This window comes from Perognathus longimembris, chromosome 28 (genome assembly GCF_023159225.1).
Source record: "Perognathus longimembris pacificus isolate PPM17 chromosome 28, ASM2315922v1, whole genome shotgun sequence".
NCBI lineage: Eukaryota > Metazoa > Chordata > Mammalia > Rodentia > Heteromyidae > Perognathus > Perognathus longimembris.
In genome coordinates this window covers 74712562-74725304 of record NC_063188.1, presented here as the reverse complement: position 1 = coordinate 74725304, position 12743 = coordinate 74712562, and positions in this window count along the sequence as shown.

Genomic DNA, 12743 nt, shown 5'->3' with positions numbered 1-12743 from the left:
AATTGTGTATATTTATGGAATAAATGTTTTACTGCATGTATACAATGTAGACAGACTCTAATTCACATATCACCTCACCAACTTATTTTTATATTAGTAATGTTAAAAAATCTCAATTGAGCCAGGCACTGGCACACCCATAATTCTAGCTACTTAGGCAGCTGTGATCTGAGAATTGGAGTTCAATTCCAGTCTGGGCAGAAAAGTCTGGGAGACTCTTATCTCCAATTAACCACCAAAAAAGTCTTGAAGTCACATAGTAGGTCAAATGGCAGAGTGACAGACTTGAGCAATAAAGCTAAAGAACAATACTTACGCCCTTGGATTCAAGCCCCAATACCAGCTCACATACACACACACATATTTTGGCATTTTTAATATATATAATACATGATCATCTGCATGGTCCAATAGACTGCTAAAATTTAGTCTTTCAGGCTGAAACTTTAATCAACATCTTTTAATCAACATATTTAATCAATATCTCTCCTTCTCCCTTCCCTCTCGGAGTCTGATAACCTTTCTACTATCTGTTTCCAAATATAGATAACTGTGTGAAGAAACATCCCATCAATTGAAGGAATATTTGAGATCCATCCATAGAAGGGAATATTACTCAAAATAGACAAAGAACTGAATTCAACTCTAAGTAAACAATTCAATTTAATATGGATACAAAAAGACATCAGCGAGAGACAGACACAGCGAGATAGAGACACAAAGAGAAGAATGGTCCACAGATTCTTCTCATTTCTCATTTTTGGTAGGCTTTATTATTTTCATCTTCAGACCATTTAATATAACATTTACTTTAAAAAGAAAGTCTATGGGATACATAATATCCCTTTTAAAAGCAGTCTTCCAAATAATTCTTGAGCTAGGAAGAGAAAGCCTAGTCTGCTCAGCTGACTGCTATAAATTTCAAATATTTTACACTATCTTAAATGCAATTTGTGATATTGTCAATGTTTGTCTTTTCTATAAACATATATTTCATCATATCATTTACTTCTTGAGCACTAAGTCAAGAGCAATTTAATTTTCTTAACACGGGCTATTTTTCAATTTTTATCTTCAAGGTGTTTTGTGTACTCATGAATCATGAAGGCCTGGCAGTAGCTTCACTACTAGTGAACATCCCTGCTTTCGTTGAATTGGGAGGATAATTTGAAAGTATTTTCACTGGAATTTGCATAACAATTTCATATGGGTAAATTGTCGTTCACATTGAAGAAGTAGACTCATGTACCTTAGGGAAAAATGAAGAGCTTTAGGTTAAGGTTTGTTCGGACAAACACTTGTTTCCTTGCACATTTCCTTTTCTACTATTCTTGCATGCTAAACATGAAGGAGATTGTATAGAATCTGAAAACTCAGATTTTTATCACTTCTAGAAAAATGAGTGTTACTTTCATTTGAAATCACTTACCGGTGCTTAACACTTAACACAGAGCTCAGTTCTTCGTGAAAACAAATAGTGAGAAATGGAATTCTAATTATAACTAGGCCATCGGGGATGAGCATCATTTGGTTTATAGATACTTATAGATCAGTATGGGTAAGATATAATTTACATAATTTTAATTTGGATTTGACAGAGTACATAAAGCAATGATCCTTGGTTACTTTGGATAATTATGGATCATAATAGTCTTGTTTATTGATATCATTTCCCTTTGCTCATGTGTAATACCAAGTAAGATACTAGAGTAAAATGGGATGGAAATACCTGTTGGCCTAGTAGGCAACCTTTTTTGGGATACCAGAGTTTATTGGAATATTGTGTGGAACACTTCTTTTCCTTACAGTTCTTTTTCAAATTTTGGAATTGACAACTCATTAAGATGTTGACATACTTAATAATTATGCCTAAAGAGGGGTTTGAATATTGATACTGCTAAATAGTTCTTTGAGGCCTTCATCTCTAGGTCTATTTAGCCAAAGCAAGCTTAGACACCTATGAGGTTGATGTTTAGTGCATCATTGATTGCAGGGACTTTTATTTCAAATGGGAATTCAAAGAGAAATACATTGTTGTTGATTTATACCAAAGTCTTAGATACAGCTAAAGACATAGCACGAAACATAGATACTGACAAGTAGAGCTAGATGTTATGCATAAGTAAGAGATACTCCTAGCAGAACTGACAGAGAGTATCAGCAGGAACATCATTCTGGCCTAAAGCCCCCAAACCCTTTTGTTCTCTTTGGAAAGCTCCAACAGAAATAAGCAAGTGTTGTAGGGATGGTTTTAAGACAAAGGAAAACTTAAGAAAGTGTGAAATATTTGTGGAAATCACTATTTGTGGGAATAAAAGTAACAGAATATTAAGTGGAATGCATTTGGAATTCAAGACAAAGAAATCTCTAGTGCAATTTGTCCCAGTACAGGTGGATAATATTATACACAAGACACAGACAAGCTAACTAAGGCAGGTAAGTTTACACTACATAATTAAAACTTATGTGTCAGGTCTGGGAATATGGCCTAGTGCTAGAGTGCTTGCCTCATATACATGAAGCCCTGGGTTCGATTCCTAAGCACCACATATATAGAATAAGCCAGAAGTGGTTCTGTGACTTAAGGGCTAGAGGGCTAACTTTGAGGAAAAAAAAAAAGCCAGGGACAGTGCTCAGGCCCTGAGTTCAAGCTCCAGGACTGGCAAAAAAAATCTTAAGTGTCTACTTGGAATGCTAGAGAAATCTTACACTCCAAATTCAATTGAGATCTTATAATCTGATGTATTTTCCATGTGGCAAAAATGGTACAACAACTATCATGAAGGTATGAATTTCCTTGTGTATTGTTAGAAAGAATAAAAAAACAAGATGAAGAAAAGTAGGAAACATTCCCACAGGCCAGGTTTCATAAGTTTTTGTTCCATTTTCAAACACTACGCTATAACTATTAAAAATGAAAGATAGCTTCATAAGTAACCATAGTTGTATATACCTCAGAATCATCTCTTTCAAATATTAATTGACATATGAAAATCCTAATTACCTCGATCTTATTCTAAAGTGGATGTTTTGCTTTAAAAGTATGGGAAATTATTCTTACAATTTTTTTTGGTGGTGACACTAGGTTTGAAGTCAAATTGCATTTGATGCTAGGCTAATGCTCTATCATTTGAATCACATGTCCATCCCTGATTTTTTCTGCTTAGTTTTGAGATAAGATCTCTTCAACTCCTCTGCCTGGGTGGGCTTTGAACTATCACTTTTGCTCTCAGTCTCCCAAGTAGCTAGGCTTACAGGTATGACCAACCAGTGCCCAGTAGAAGTTATTCTTGAAGAAAAAGCATACATTCTTATTTTTAACTACTTTACAAGGGAAAAAAAGGACAGATGGAAGTACTATGACCTAGCTAATATTCTAGTAATATAACACAGGTTTGGATGGCAAGTATGTTACCATATAGAAGAAATAATGATCAAGGGAGAGCCATGATTAGTTTACATAAAAAGAAAATTATCTCAATAATTTTCTTGTTAGCAAAACTCATGTTTCTAATTTGCCTTCTTTAGAACTTGCTGTGATACCATAAACATATTGACAAATACTGAATAAAGCACGTTTAGTAGCACCACAATATTAATATAGAACTGGAGGTATGTCTCAAGTGTGCTTAATAAGCAGTCGCTTGATTTTTTTTCCAGGTCCTGGGGCTTGAACTCAGGGCTTTGGCACTATCCCTGAGCTTCTTTTGCTCTACCACTTGAGCCACAGCACCACTTCTGGCTTTTTCTGAGTAGTGTATTGGAGACAAGAGTATCATAAACTTTCCTGCCTAGGCTGGCTTCGAACCACAATCCTCAGATTTCAGCCTCCTGAATAGCTAGTATTATAGATGTAAGCCACAAGTGCCCAGCTCAGGTACTTGATTTTTAAAAAAGTATTGTATACATTTATAATACTTAGGTTTGGAGCATTATGGAAAATGTATTCAAATTATTTTAAAAGAAGAATGGACAATTGGTTTTTTTTGCTATTTTTCCATATAGGAAATATATGTAAATGTATACATGTCTAAAAATGTATATGTATGTATATATGTAAATGTAGAAAAGCCTTCCAAAGTTAGGTCTTTATTGAAGTATGAGAAATTGGATTTCCGGAGGCCAAACAGAACCAACTGATAGTGGCTCACCATATCTAAATTGTAAAACAGTATGATTTATCAGCACTTGATTTCCTTCTAGGGAGTTGGAATCATGGTGTATTATAGATAGGAAATGGGTACATGATTATATCTTAATAAGGTCTACCATTGAAACTCTAATGAGATCTCCTGAGAGACAGAGAGAGTTTTCTAGCAAATAAATGCTGGAAAAATTAAGCATGGCCTGTATGACTTGAATAAAAAAAGACTATTGGAAGTTTATGCCGTCTTTCTTTCTTTTTTTTTTTTTTTGCCAGCCCTGGGCCTTGAACTCAGGGACTGAACACTGTCGCTGGCTTCTTTTTGCTCAAGGCTAGCACTCTGCCACTTGAGCCACAGCGCCACTTCTGGCCATTTTCGGTATATGTGGTGTTGGGGAATTGAACCCAGAGCTTCATGTATACGAGGCAAGCACTCTTGCCACTAGGCCATATTCCCAGCCCTATGCCTTACTTCTTAAACGCTTCATACAATGAGATTTCATTTTTCCTGAGTTTGCTTTTTCTTATTATTTAACTTATTTATTAATTGAGCACAATTTTTTTGACAAGGTGTTGTGCAAAAAGGGTACAGTTACATAGTAGGGAAGTGTGTACATTTCTTGTGATATCTTATGCCCTGTTTTTCTTTCCCTTCTCTAGGTCAGGTAGACATATATACAATATACAATGTATCAAGAACATATACAGTAGCCACGTGGCCAAACCCAAGAAAATTCGCCTAGAGCTTTAAATGTAATGTCGATATTAGACAATATGTCGACAGTAGTCTTATATGAATGTACATACATAGCTTTTGAGCTATTGTATTCCACTGAGAGGTTGATTTTTGACCTTTTAATGTTGAGTAGTTGTTTGGTTTCAGTTACACACTGTTGGGTCGCTGCCCCAATCCTGTGGGAAATACCATTTGATAAGCAGTTTTTGGTTTCACAGACCTGGTCTCTACTGTCTCTCCATCTCCCTTTCTTTTTTTCTTTTTTTTTTTTTTTGTTTTGGCCAGTCCTGGGCCTTGGACTCAGGGCCTGAGCACTGTCCCTGGCTTCTTCCCGCTCAAGGCTAGCACTCTGCCACTTGAGCCACAGCGCCGCTTCTGGCCGTTTTCTGTATATATGGTGCTGGGGAATCGAACCTAGGGCCTCGTGTATCCGAGGCAGGCACTCTTGCCACTAGGCTATATCCCCAGCCCCTCCGTCTCCCTTTCTTAACAGTCATATATCAGGGAGATCATGCCCCTTTGTATTCTGTGTTCTAGGCTTGTCTCACTCAACATTATTTGTTCGAGTTCTGACCATTTCCCTGCGAATAACAATATTTCACCATTCCTAATCGCTATGTAGTAGTCCATTGTGTATAGGTACCATATTTCTTGGATCCATTCATCTGTGGATGGGGCATCTGGGTTGGTTCCATATTTTGGGTATTGTGAATTGTACCGCGATAAACATGGAAGTACAAATGTCCTTTTGATATCTTGGGACTTGCTGTTTAGGATAGATGCCTAGGAGTGTATGGCTGGGTCATAGGGTAGGTCTATATTGAGCTTTTTGAGAAACCTCCATACTGTTCTCCAAAGTGGTTGTACTAATTTGCACTCCCACCAACAATGGAGAAGGGTTCCTCTTTCCCCGCACAGCCTCCAGCATTGGTTGTTGCCTGAGTTCAGAGTACAGGCCATTCTAACTGGGGTGAGGTGGTATCTCAGGGTTGTTTTTATTTGCATTTCGTTTACTACCAGGGATGTTGAGCATTTCCTCATATGTTTCTTTGCCATTTTTATTTCTTCTGTTGTGAAGTCTCTCTTTAGCTCTTTGCCCATTTCCTAATTGGTTTACTGGGCTTGGAGGGGCTTAGTTTTTTCAGTTCTCTGTAGACGACAGATATTAGGCCGTTGTCTGTGCTGTGCTGTGCTGTCTTTCTAGTTTGGTGGCTATGTCCTTAGCTGTGAAGAAACTTTTTAATTTGTAGTAGTCCCATTTGTCGAGTCTCTCCCCTATTTGTTGTGCCCCTGGGACTCTATTCAGGAAGTTTCTTCCTGTGCCTATAAGTTCTAGCGTCTTTCCTACTCTGTCCTTCAGTAGTTTCAAGGATTCAGGTCTGATATTGAGGTCCTTGATCGATTTTGAGTTGATCTTGGTGCATGGTGATAGGCTTGGATCTACTTTGAGTTTTCTGTATGTAGCTGCCCAGTTCTAACAGCACCAGTAGTTGAAGAGGCTATGTTTATTCCATTGTATGTCTTTAGCTCCTTTGTCGAATATCAGCTGACTGTAAGAGTGCAGTTTTATTTCTGGATCTTCAATTCAAATCCATTGTTCTTCCGATCTGTTTTTATACCAATACCAGGTTGTTTTTCTTATGATGGCCCTGTAGTCAAGCTTGAAGTCTGGTATTGTGATACCTCCTGCACTGCTTTTTTTTTTTTTTTGCCTAGAATTGCTTTGGCTATTCTAGGTCTTTTGCTGTACCATATGAATTTTATGGATTACTTTCTCTATTTCAGTGAAGAATGTGACTGGGATTTTGATGGAGATTGCATTGAATTTGTATAACAATTTGGGCAATATGGCCATTTTCACTATATTGATTCTTCCTACCCATGAGCATAGGAGGTCTTTCCATCTCCTTGTGTCTTCTTTGAGTTCCCTTATTAGATTTTTATTGTTCTCATTAAATAGGTCTGTCACGTCCTTGGTTAGGTTGATCCCTAGGTACTTTATTCTTTTTTGGGCTACTGTAAATGGAATCGTTTCCATAATTTCAATTTCTGTTTGTATATTGCTGGTGTACAGAAAAGCTGCTGACTTTTGTGGATTGATTTTGTATCCTGCTACTTTTCCAAAATGGTTTATTAGGTATAGGAGTTTGGGGACTGAGTTTTTTGGGTCCTTCAGATATAAGATCATGTCGTCTGCAAATAGGGATAACTTGATTTCTTCCTTTCCGATGTGGATCCCTATGATGTCCTCCTCTTGCCTTATTGCTATGGCTAGGGATTCCAGCACTATGTTGAAATGAAGTGGGGAGAGTGGTCATCCTTGTCTTCTTCCTGAGTTTAGGGGGAATGATTTAAATTTCTCTCCATTTACTATGATGTTAGCAGTTGGTCTGTTGTATATGGATTTTATTGTTTTGAGGAATTTTCCATTTATTCCTGTTTTCTCCAAAGCTTTTAATAAGTATGGATGTTGTATTTTGTCAAAGGCTTTTTGGGCATCGACTGAGATAACAATGTGATTCTTGATTTTAGTTCTGTTGATGTGGTGAATTATGTTTATTGATTTATGGATGTTGAACCGTGCTTGTGACTATGGGATGAAGCCTACTCGGTCATGATATATAATTTTCTTGATCAGTTTCTGGATATTGTTAGCTAATATTTTATTGAGGAGCTTTGTGTCTGTGTTCATTAGTGATATTGTTCTGTAGTTCTCTTTTTTTGTTGGGTCTTTGCCTGGTTTGGGAATGAGCATAATATTAGCTTCATAGAATGAGTTTGGGATTTCTCCCTCTGTTTCTATTTCACGGAAGAGTTTGAGGAGTATTGGTATTAGCTCCTCACTAACGGTTTTATAGAATTCATTGTTGAATCCATCTGGACCTAGGCTTTTCTTTGTTAGGAGGTTCCTGATTTCCCCCTGTATCTCACTGTAAGTTATTGGTTTATTTAGTTGATTTATTTCTTCTTGGTTCAGTTTGGGCAGTTTATACTTCTCTAAGAATTGATCCATTTCTGTAAAATTGTTTTTTAGTGAGTAGAGGTTCTGGAAGTAGTTCCTTATGATTGTTTGAATGTCGTGTGTGTTTGTTGTAATTTTTCTGGTGAAGTCCCTGATTTTACATATATGAGTCTCTTCTCTTCTTTGTTTTGTAAGTCTTGCAAGGGGTCTGTCAATTTTATTTATTTTCTCAAAGAACCAGCTTTTAGTCTTATTTATTTGTTGAATGGTCTTTCTAATTTCAATCAGATTTATCTCTTGTTTAATCTTTGTGATCTCTCTCCTCCTAGTCATTTTAGATTCGATCATTTCTTGTTTCTCCAGTTGTTTTAGTTTCATTGTGAAATTATTGACCTGCTCTGCTTCCATTCTTTTCATGTTAGTGCTGAGGGCAATGATCTTGCCCCTCAGTACTGCCTTGACTGTGTCCCATAGGTTTTTTGTGATGTACTTTCTTTGTCATTGTGGCTTATGAATTTGTTGATTTCATCTTTAATTTGATCTGTGGCCCAAGTGTTGGATAACATTGTAGGGATTAGCCTCCAAGAATGTCTATAGCCTCTGTGGTAACCATTGTTATTGAGGGTTACCTTTAATCCATCGTGATCAGATATAATACATGGGATGACGTCAATACTTTTGTATTTGCTGAGGTTCTTTGTGTGGGCTAGGACATGGTCTATTTTGGAGTATGATCCATGGGCTGCTAAGAAGGTGTTTTGGGTCTCTCTAGTGTGGTAGATTCTGTATGGATCTGTCAGGTCCATTTGGGATATGGTGTTACCTAGTTCATCAGCTCCCTTGCTGATCCTCTGGGTGTTGGATCTGTCTCGGAGAGAGTGGGATATTAAAGTCTCCCACTATAATTGTGTTTGCATCTATCTTGTTCTGTAATTTTGTGAGAATTTGCTTGACATATGTAGGGCCTCTTTTGTACGGTGAGTATACATTTATCACCGTGATGTCTTGATTCTGGATTTTTCTTTGTATTTAAAATGTAGTGTCCTTCTTTGTCTTTTTTAGTTGATTTTAATGAAAAGTCCAGCTTGTCTGAGATCAGGATGGCTACACCTGCCATTTTGGTAGGTGCGTTTGCTTGGAAGATCTAGCTCCATCCTTTCATTCGGAGCCTGTTTTTGTCCCTTGCTGTAAGGTGGTTCTCTTGTAGACAACAGATGCCAACTTTTTGTTTGCGGATACATTCTGCCAGTCTGCTCCTCTTTATCGGAGAGTTTATACTTTTATATTCAAAGAGATCAAGGATAAGAGTGTTTTTTCTCTTTCCATTGTCTTGTTGGGCTGTTTTTTCCTCTTTTTTTTTCTTGTCTTTAGTGAGCTGCTCTTTCTGTTTCTGTTTCTGTCTGTGTGTCCTGTACGATCCCTGTTGGGTGGAATTCCTCTCTTAGAATTCGCTGTAGGGCTGACTTTTTATTCACATACTCCTTTAGATCCTCTTTGCGATGGAAAGATCTGGTTTTCCCTTCGAATGTGAACTCCAGTTTCGCTGGATATTTAATCCTAGGTTGTGTATTGTTGGCGTGTAGAACTTGGATGGTGTTCTTTCACTCACTTCGCGCTTGGTAGGTTTGTGTGGAGAGGTCTGCTGTTATTCAGATCCTCTTTCCATTGTAGAAAATTTCTTTCTTCATTTTGGCTGCATTCAGAATTTGCTCTTTATTCTTGAGATCTGAAGTTTTGAATATTATGTGCTTTTGGGTGGCTTTTCTGGGGTCTGGCCTGCCAGGTGTCCTATAGGATTCGATTACCGGGATGGGGTCCCTTGGGAGATTGGGGAAGTTTTCTGCAATAACTTTATTGAAAATATGATGAAGCCCTCTACTCTGGTATTTGGCTCCTTCTTCTATTCCAATTATGCGCAGATTATATCTCTTGTCTTTGTCCATTAGTTCCTGGATTAGTCTGCCCTGAAGCTTCACCATTTCTTGGGGTGTGGTAATTTTCTAGTTGTTGTCGGCTGCTTCATCATCCAAGAGAGAGATTCTGGATTCCATATGGTCAATTCTTTGTGCTGTGGATTCAGTTGCGGAGTTTATGGATGTCAGAGAGCTATTTATGGTTGTCAGATCAGCTCTGACCATGGAAATTTCTTCCTTTAAAGAGTTGTATTTTAAATCTATTTTTTCATGTATTTCACTTCTCAGGATGTTAAGGTCTTCTTTGACGGAGGTTTGCATTGTAACCATTTTTGCTTCCATTTCTTTCTTGGCTTCCTGGATGTCCTTCAAGACTTCCACTCTAATCTCCTGGAATTGTTTTCTGATTTTGTTTCTGACGCTTTCCATCATTTCTGTTAACATGGCCTCATTTGCTTTTTTATTCTCCATCTCCTCTTCAGTCGTGCTGCTTTTTGAAGCTGACGAGTTGTCTTGCCCTTTGATGAACTGTGTTATATTTCTTTGTGATTTGCACATCTGGAGATCTGTGGGTGGCTTCCCTGGTTTGGCTTTGTGCTGGTTCCCGCTGGTCTGTCAGTGGGAGCCTTGTGTCCTGGTGTCCTGGCTCTGGGTTTGGGTTTGGCTGTTGAATCTTGCTTCCCAATGGGTGAGTGTGACCTTCTCAGTTATTGCTGAGGTGGTCACTCTCCCTGCACTTGGGGGCTGGTAGGTTCTGTGTCTTTCTCTGCGGGAAAGTGTCCTGCCACTGTGTTGTGCTGAACCTAGCGTGACCCTGGTGGGGGTTTGTTTGTCGCTAATTCAGCGTGGCGTAGAGGCTTATCTCTTCTTTGGTTCTTTTTTCCACTCTGTATCTTGGTCAGAGGAGCTCACCTCTCAGGCAGTTCGTCTTCCTATGTGGACTGTTCAGGGGCCGGTGTTGTTGGGGTGTGGCCCACCCACTTGTGCGAAATGCACCAAACTGAGTGGGCATGGGCCGATGGAGAGCTCTGCCCTCCTGTGTAGGTGCGCCTACCAGAGCAGGTGCTGCCGCTGTGGCCCTGCCCACCTGAGCGGGGTACGCCTACCAGAGCGGGCACTGTTGACGGGGGCCCTGCACAGCTGTGCGCTGTGTGCCCACTACGACAGGGGCTTCTGCTATGGCCCCGTCCACCTGAGCGGGGTACGCCTACCAGAGCGAGCCCTGGGTTGTTGGGTTTTGCTGCTCCCGCCTGCGAGTCCACTGTGGGGGTGGTATGTGTGGGGCCCAGTGGGATCAACTGTCCAGGCGTGGGTTAGCGCCCTCAGACTGCGCCTCCGCCGTGAGGGGGGGCCTGATGAGGCCCTGGTGTCCCTGCTGTGCTGGTATTGCCCACCAGCACCTGTGATTTTAGTTGTAAAAGTCCGCAAGGTCCAGGCACTTCGGTTGGGGCTTGCACACCCGGCCATCCCCCGGCTCCTGTTGGGAAGGGGACAGGGCTGGTTTGGCCAGTTCCGGCTCCTGGGCAGCCTTGCGGCTGCTCCGCCCTTCCCCTGCTAAACTCCTGTGACTTCCCAGAGCCTGATGGGGCCTTGCCGCCTGATTTGGGGATTCTTTGTTCCCTTGGGGTGGTGAGGGGAGGGAGGGAGATCTAGCTTCTTTGTAGGGTTTGGGTCTCTGATAGCTGGTCTCCCGTTGGGCGACGGAGTAATGGGGGACTCACTGGTCCTGGATTGTGTGTGTCCCGAGCTGCCGTTGGTCCTTTGGGTGTGGGAAAAGGTCGTGGTGGCATCCCCGGCTCTCCCCTTCTGCACCGCTGGGTTCCCCAGCCACTTACGTCTGTTCCCGGTGTGGACCCGAACTTCCCATCGCCGCCGTTGCCATGTGTCTTGTTCCATGCTCTCCCTGGGGTCCGTGGAGTCCCGCTGTCTGGACTCTGTGCTCCCGATGTGAGTTTTCAGCAGTCGGTCTGCTGATAGCTCGATCCCCTTTCCTAGCCTGGCCCTGTTCGGGCCAAGGTCGGCTGGTGGGAGGAGGGCGCCCCTTAGATTCTCCGGCTCTGTGTAGGTTTTTGGCTCTTCTTTTTTGCTCCTTTTTGTTTTCCTGCGTTTCTCCACTGCTTCTGGCTGCTGGTTTTACTGGGTTCTTGATGGGGTGTTAGGTGCTGGAGTTCCCAGCTCGCTATTCATTTGGAGTGAGTCAGGGTGCCTCCCTACTGTGGTGGCGCCATCTTCCCTCTCCTCTTGAGTTTGCTTTTAACCTATTACTGTAATAAATCTTAGTTTTGAGAACAACCCTGTGTTCAGTCCTGTGATTGCTCCTTCTTAGTCACTGAATTTCTCACCCTCCCCCAAAAAAATCCTATGAATAAACATATTTATGGAAATTTCACTAATTTATAAGATGTATTTGGCTAGCTGTCATGACAACATAAATAGTACAGTCCTGCATTGAAGACTACAGTTGGGTGCCAATGGTTTATGCCTGTAATCCTAACTACATGGTAGGCTAAGATCTGAGGATTTTGGTTTGAAGCCAGCCTAGGCAGGGAAGTCTCTGAGACTATTATCTCCAGTTATCCACCAAAAAGCCAGAAATAGAGCTGTGGCTTCAAGTAAAAGAGCGCCAGTCTTGAGTAGAAAATCCAAGTGAGAGCTTAAGTCCTAAATTCAAACCCCAGTCCTCCAGTACTAGCATTTAAAAAGTACTAAGACACTAAAGTTTTATATCATATTAATTACATTAAATTTATTTTGCTTTATGTATTAACACTAAACAAAGTCAAAAATAATAAGTTATAACCAAACAAAAACAAAACAGTAAAAGCAAAGTAGGTCTTAGTGTTGTGGCTTAGCTACTAAGTATCCCTTTAAAAGGATTATATATTGAAGAGTTTGCTTCCCTGGGTGGTGTAAATGATTGAATCATGAGTTCATAACTGCATAGGATATTCCAGAGGTAAGAATTTATTAGGATTCTCGTTAAAGTCA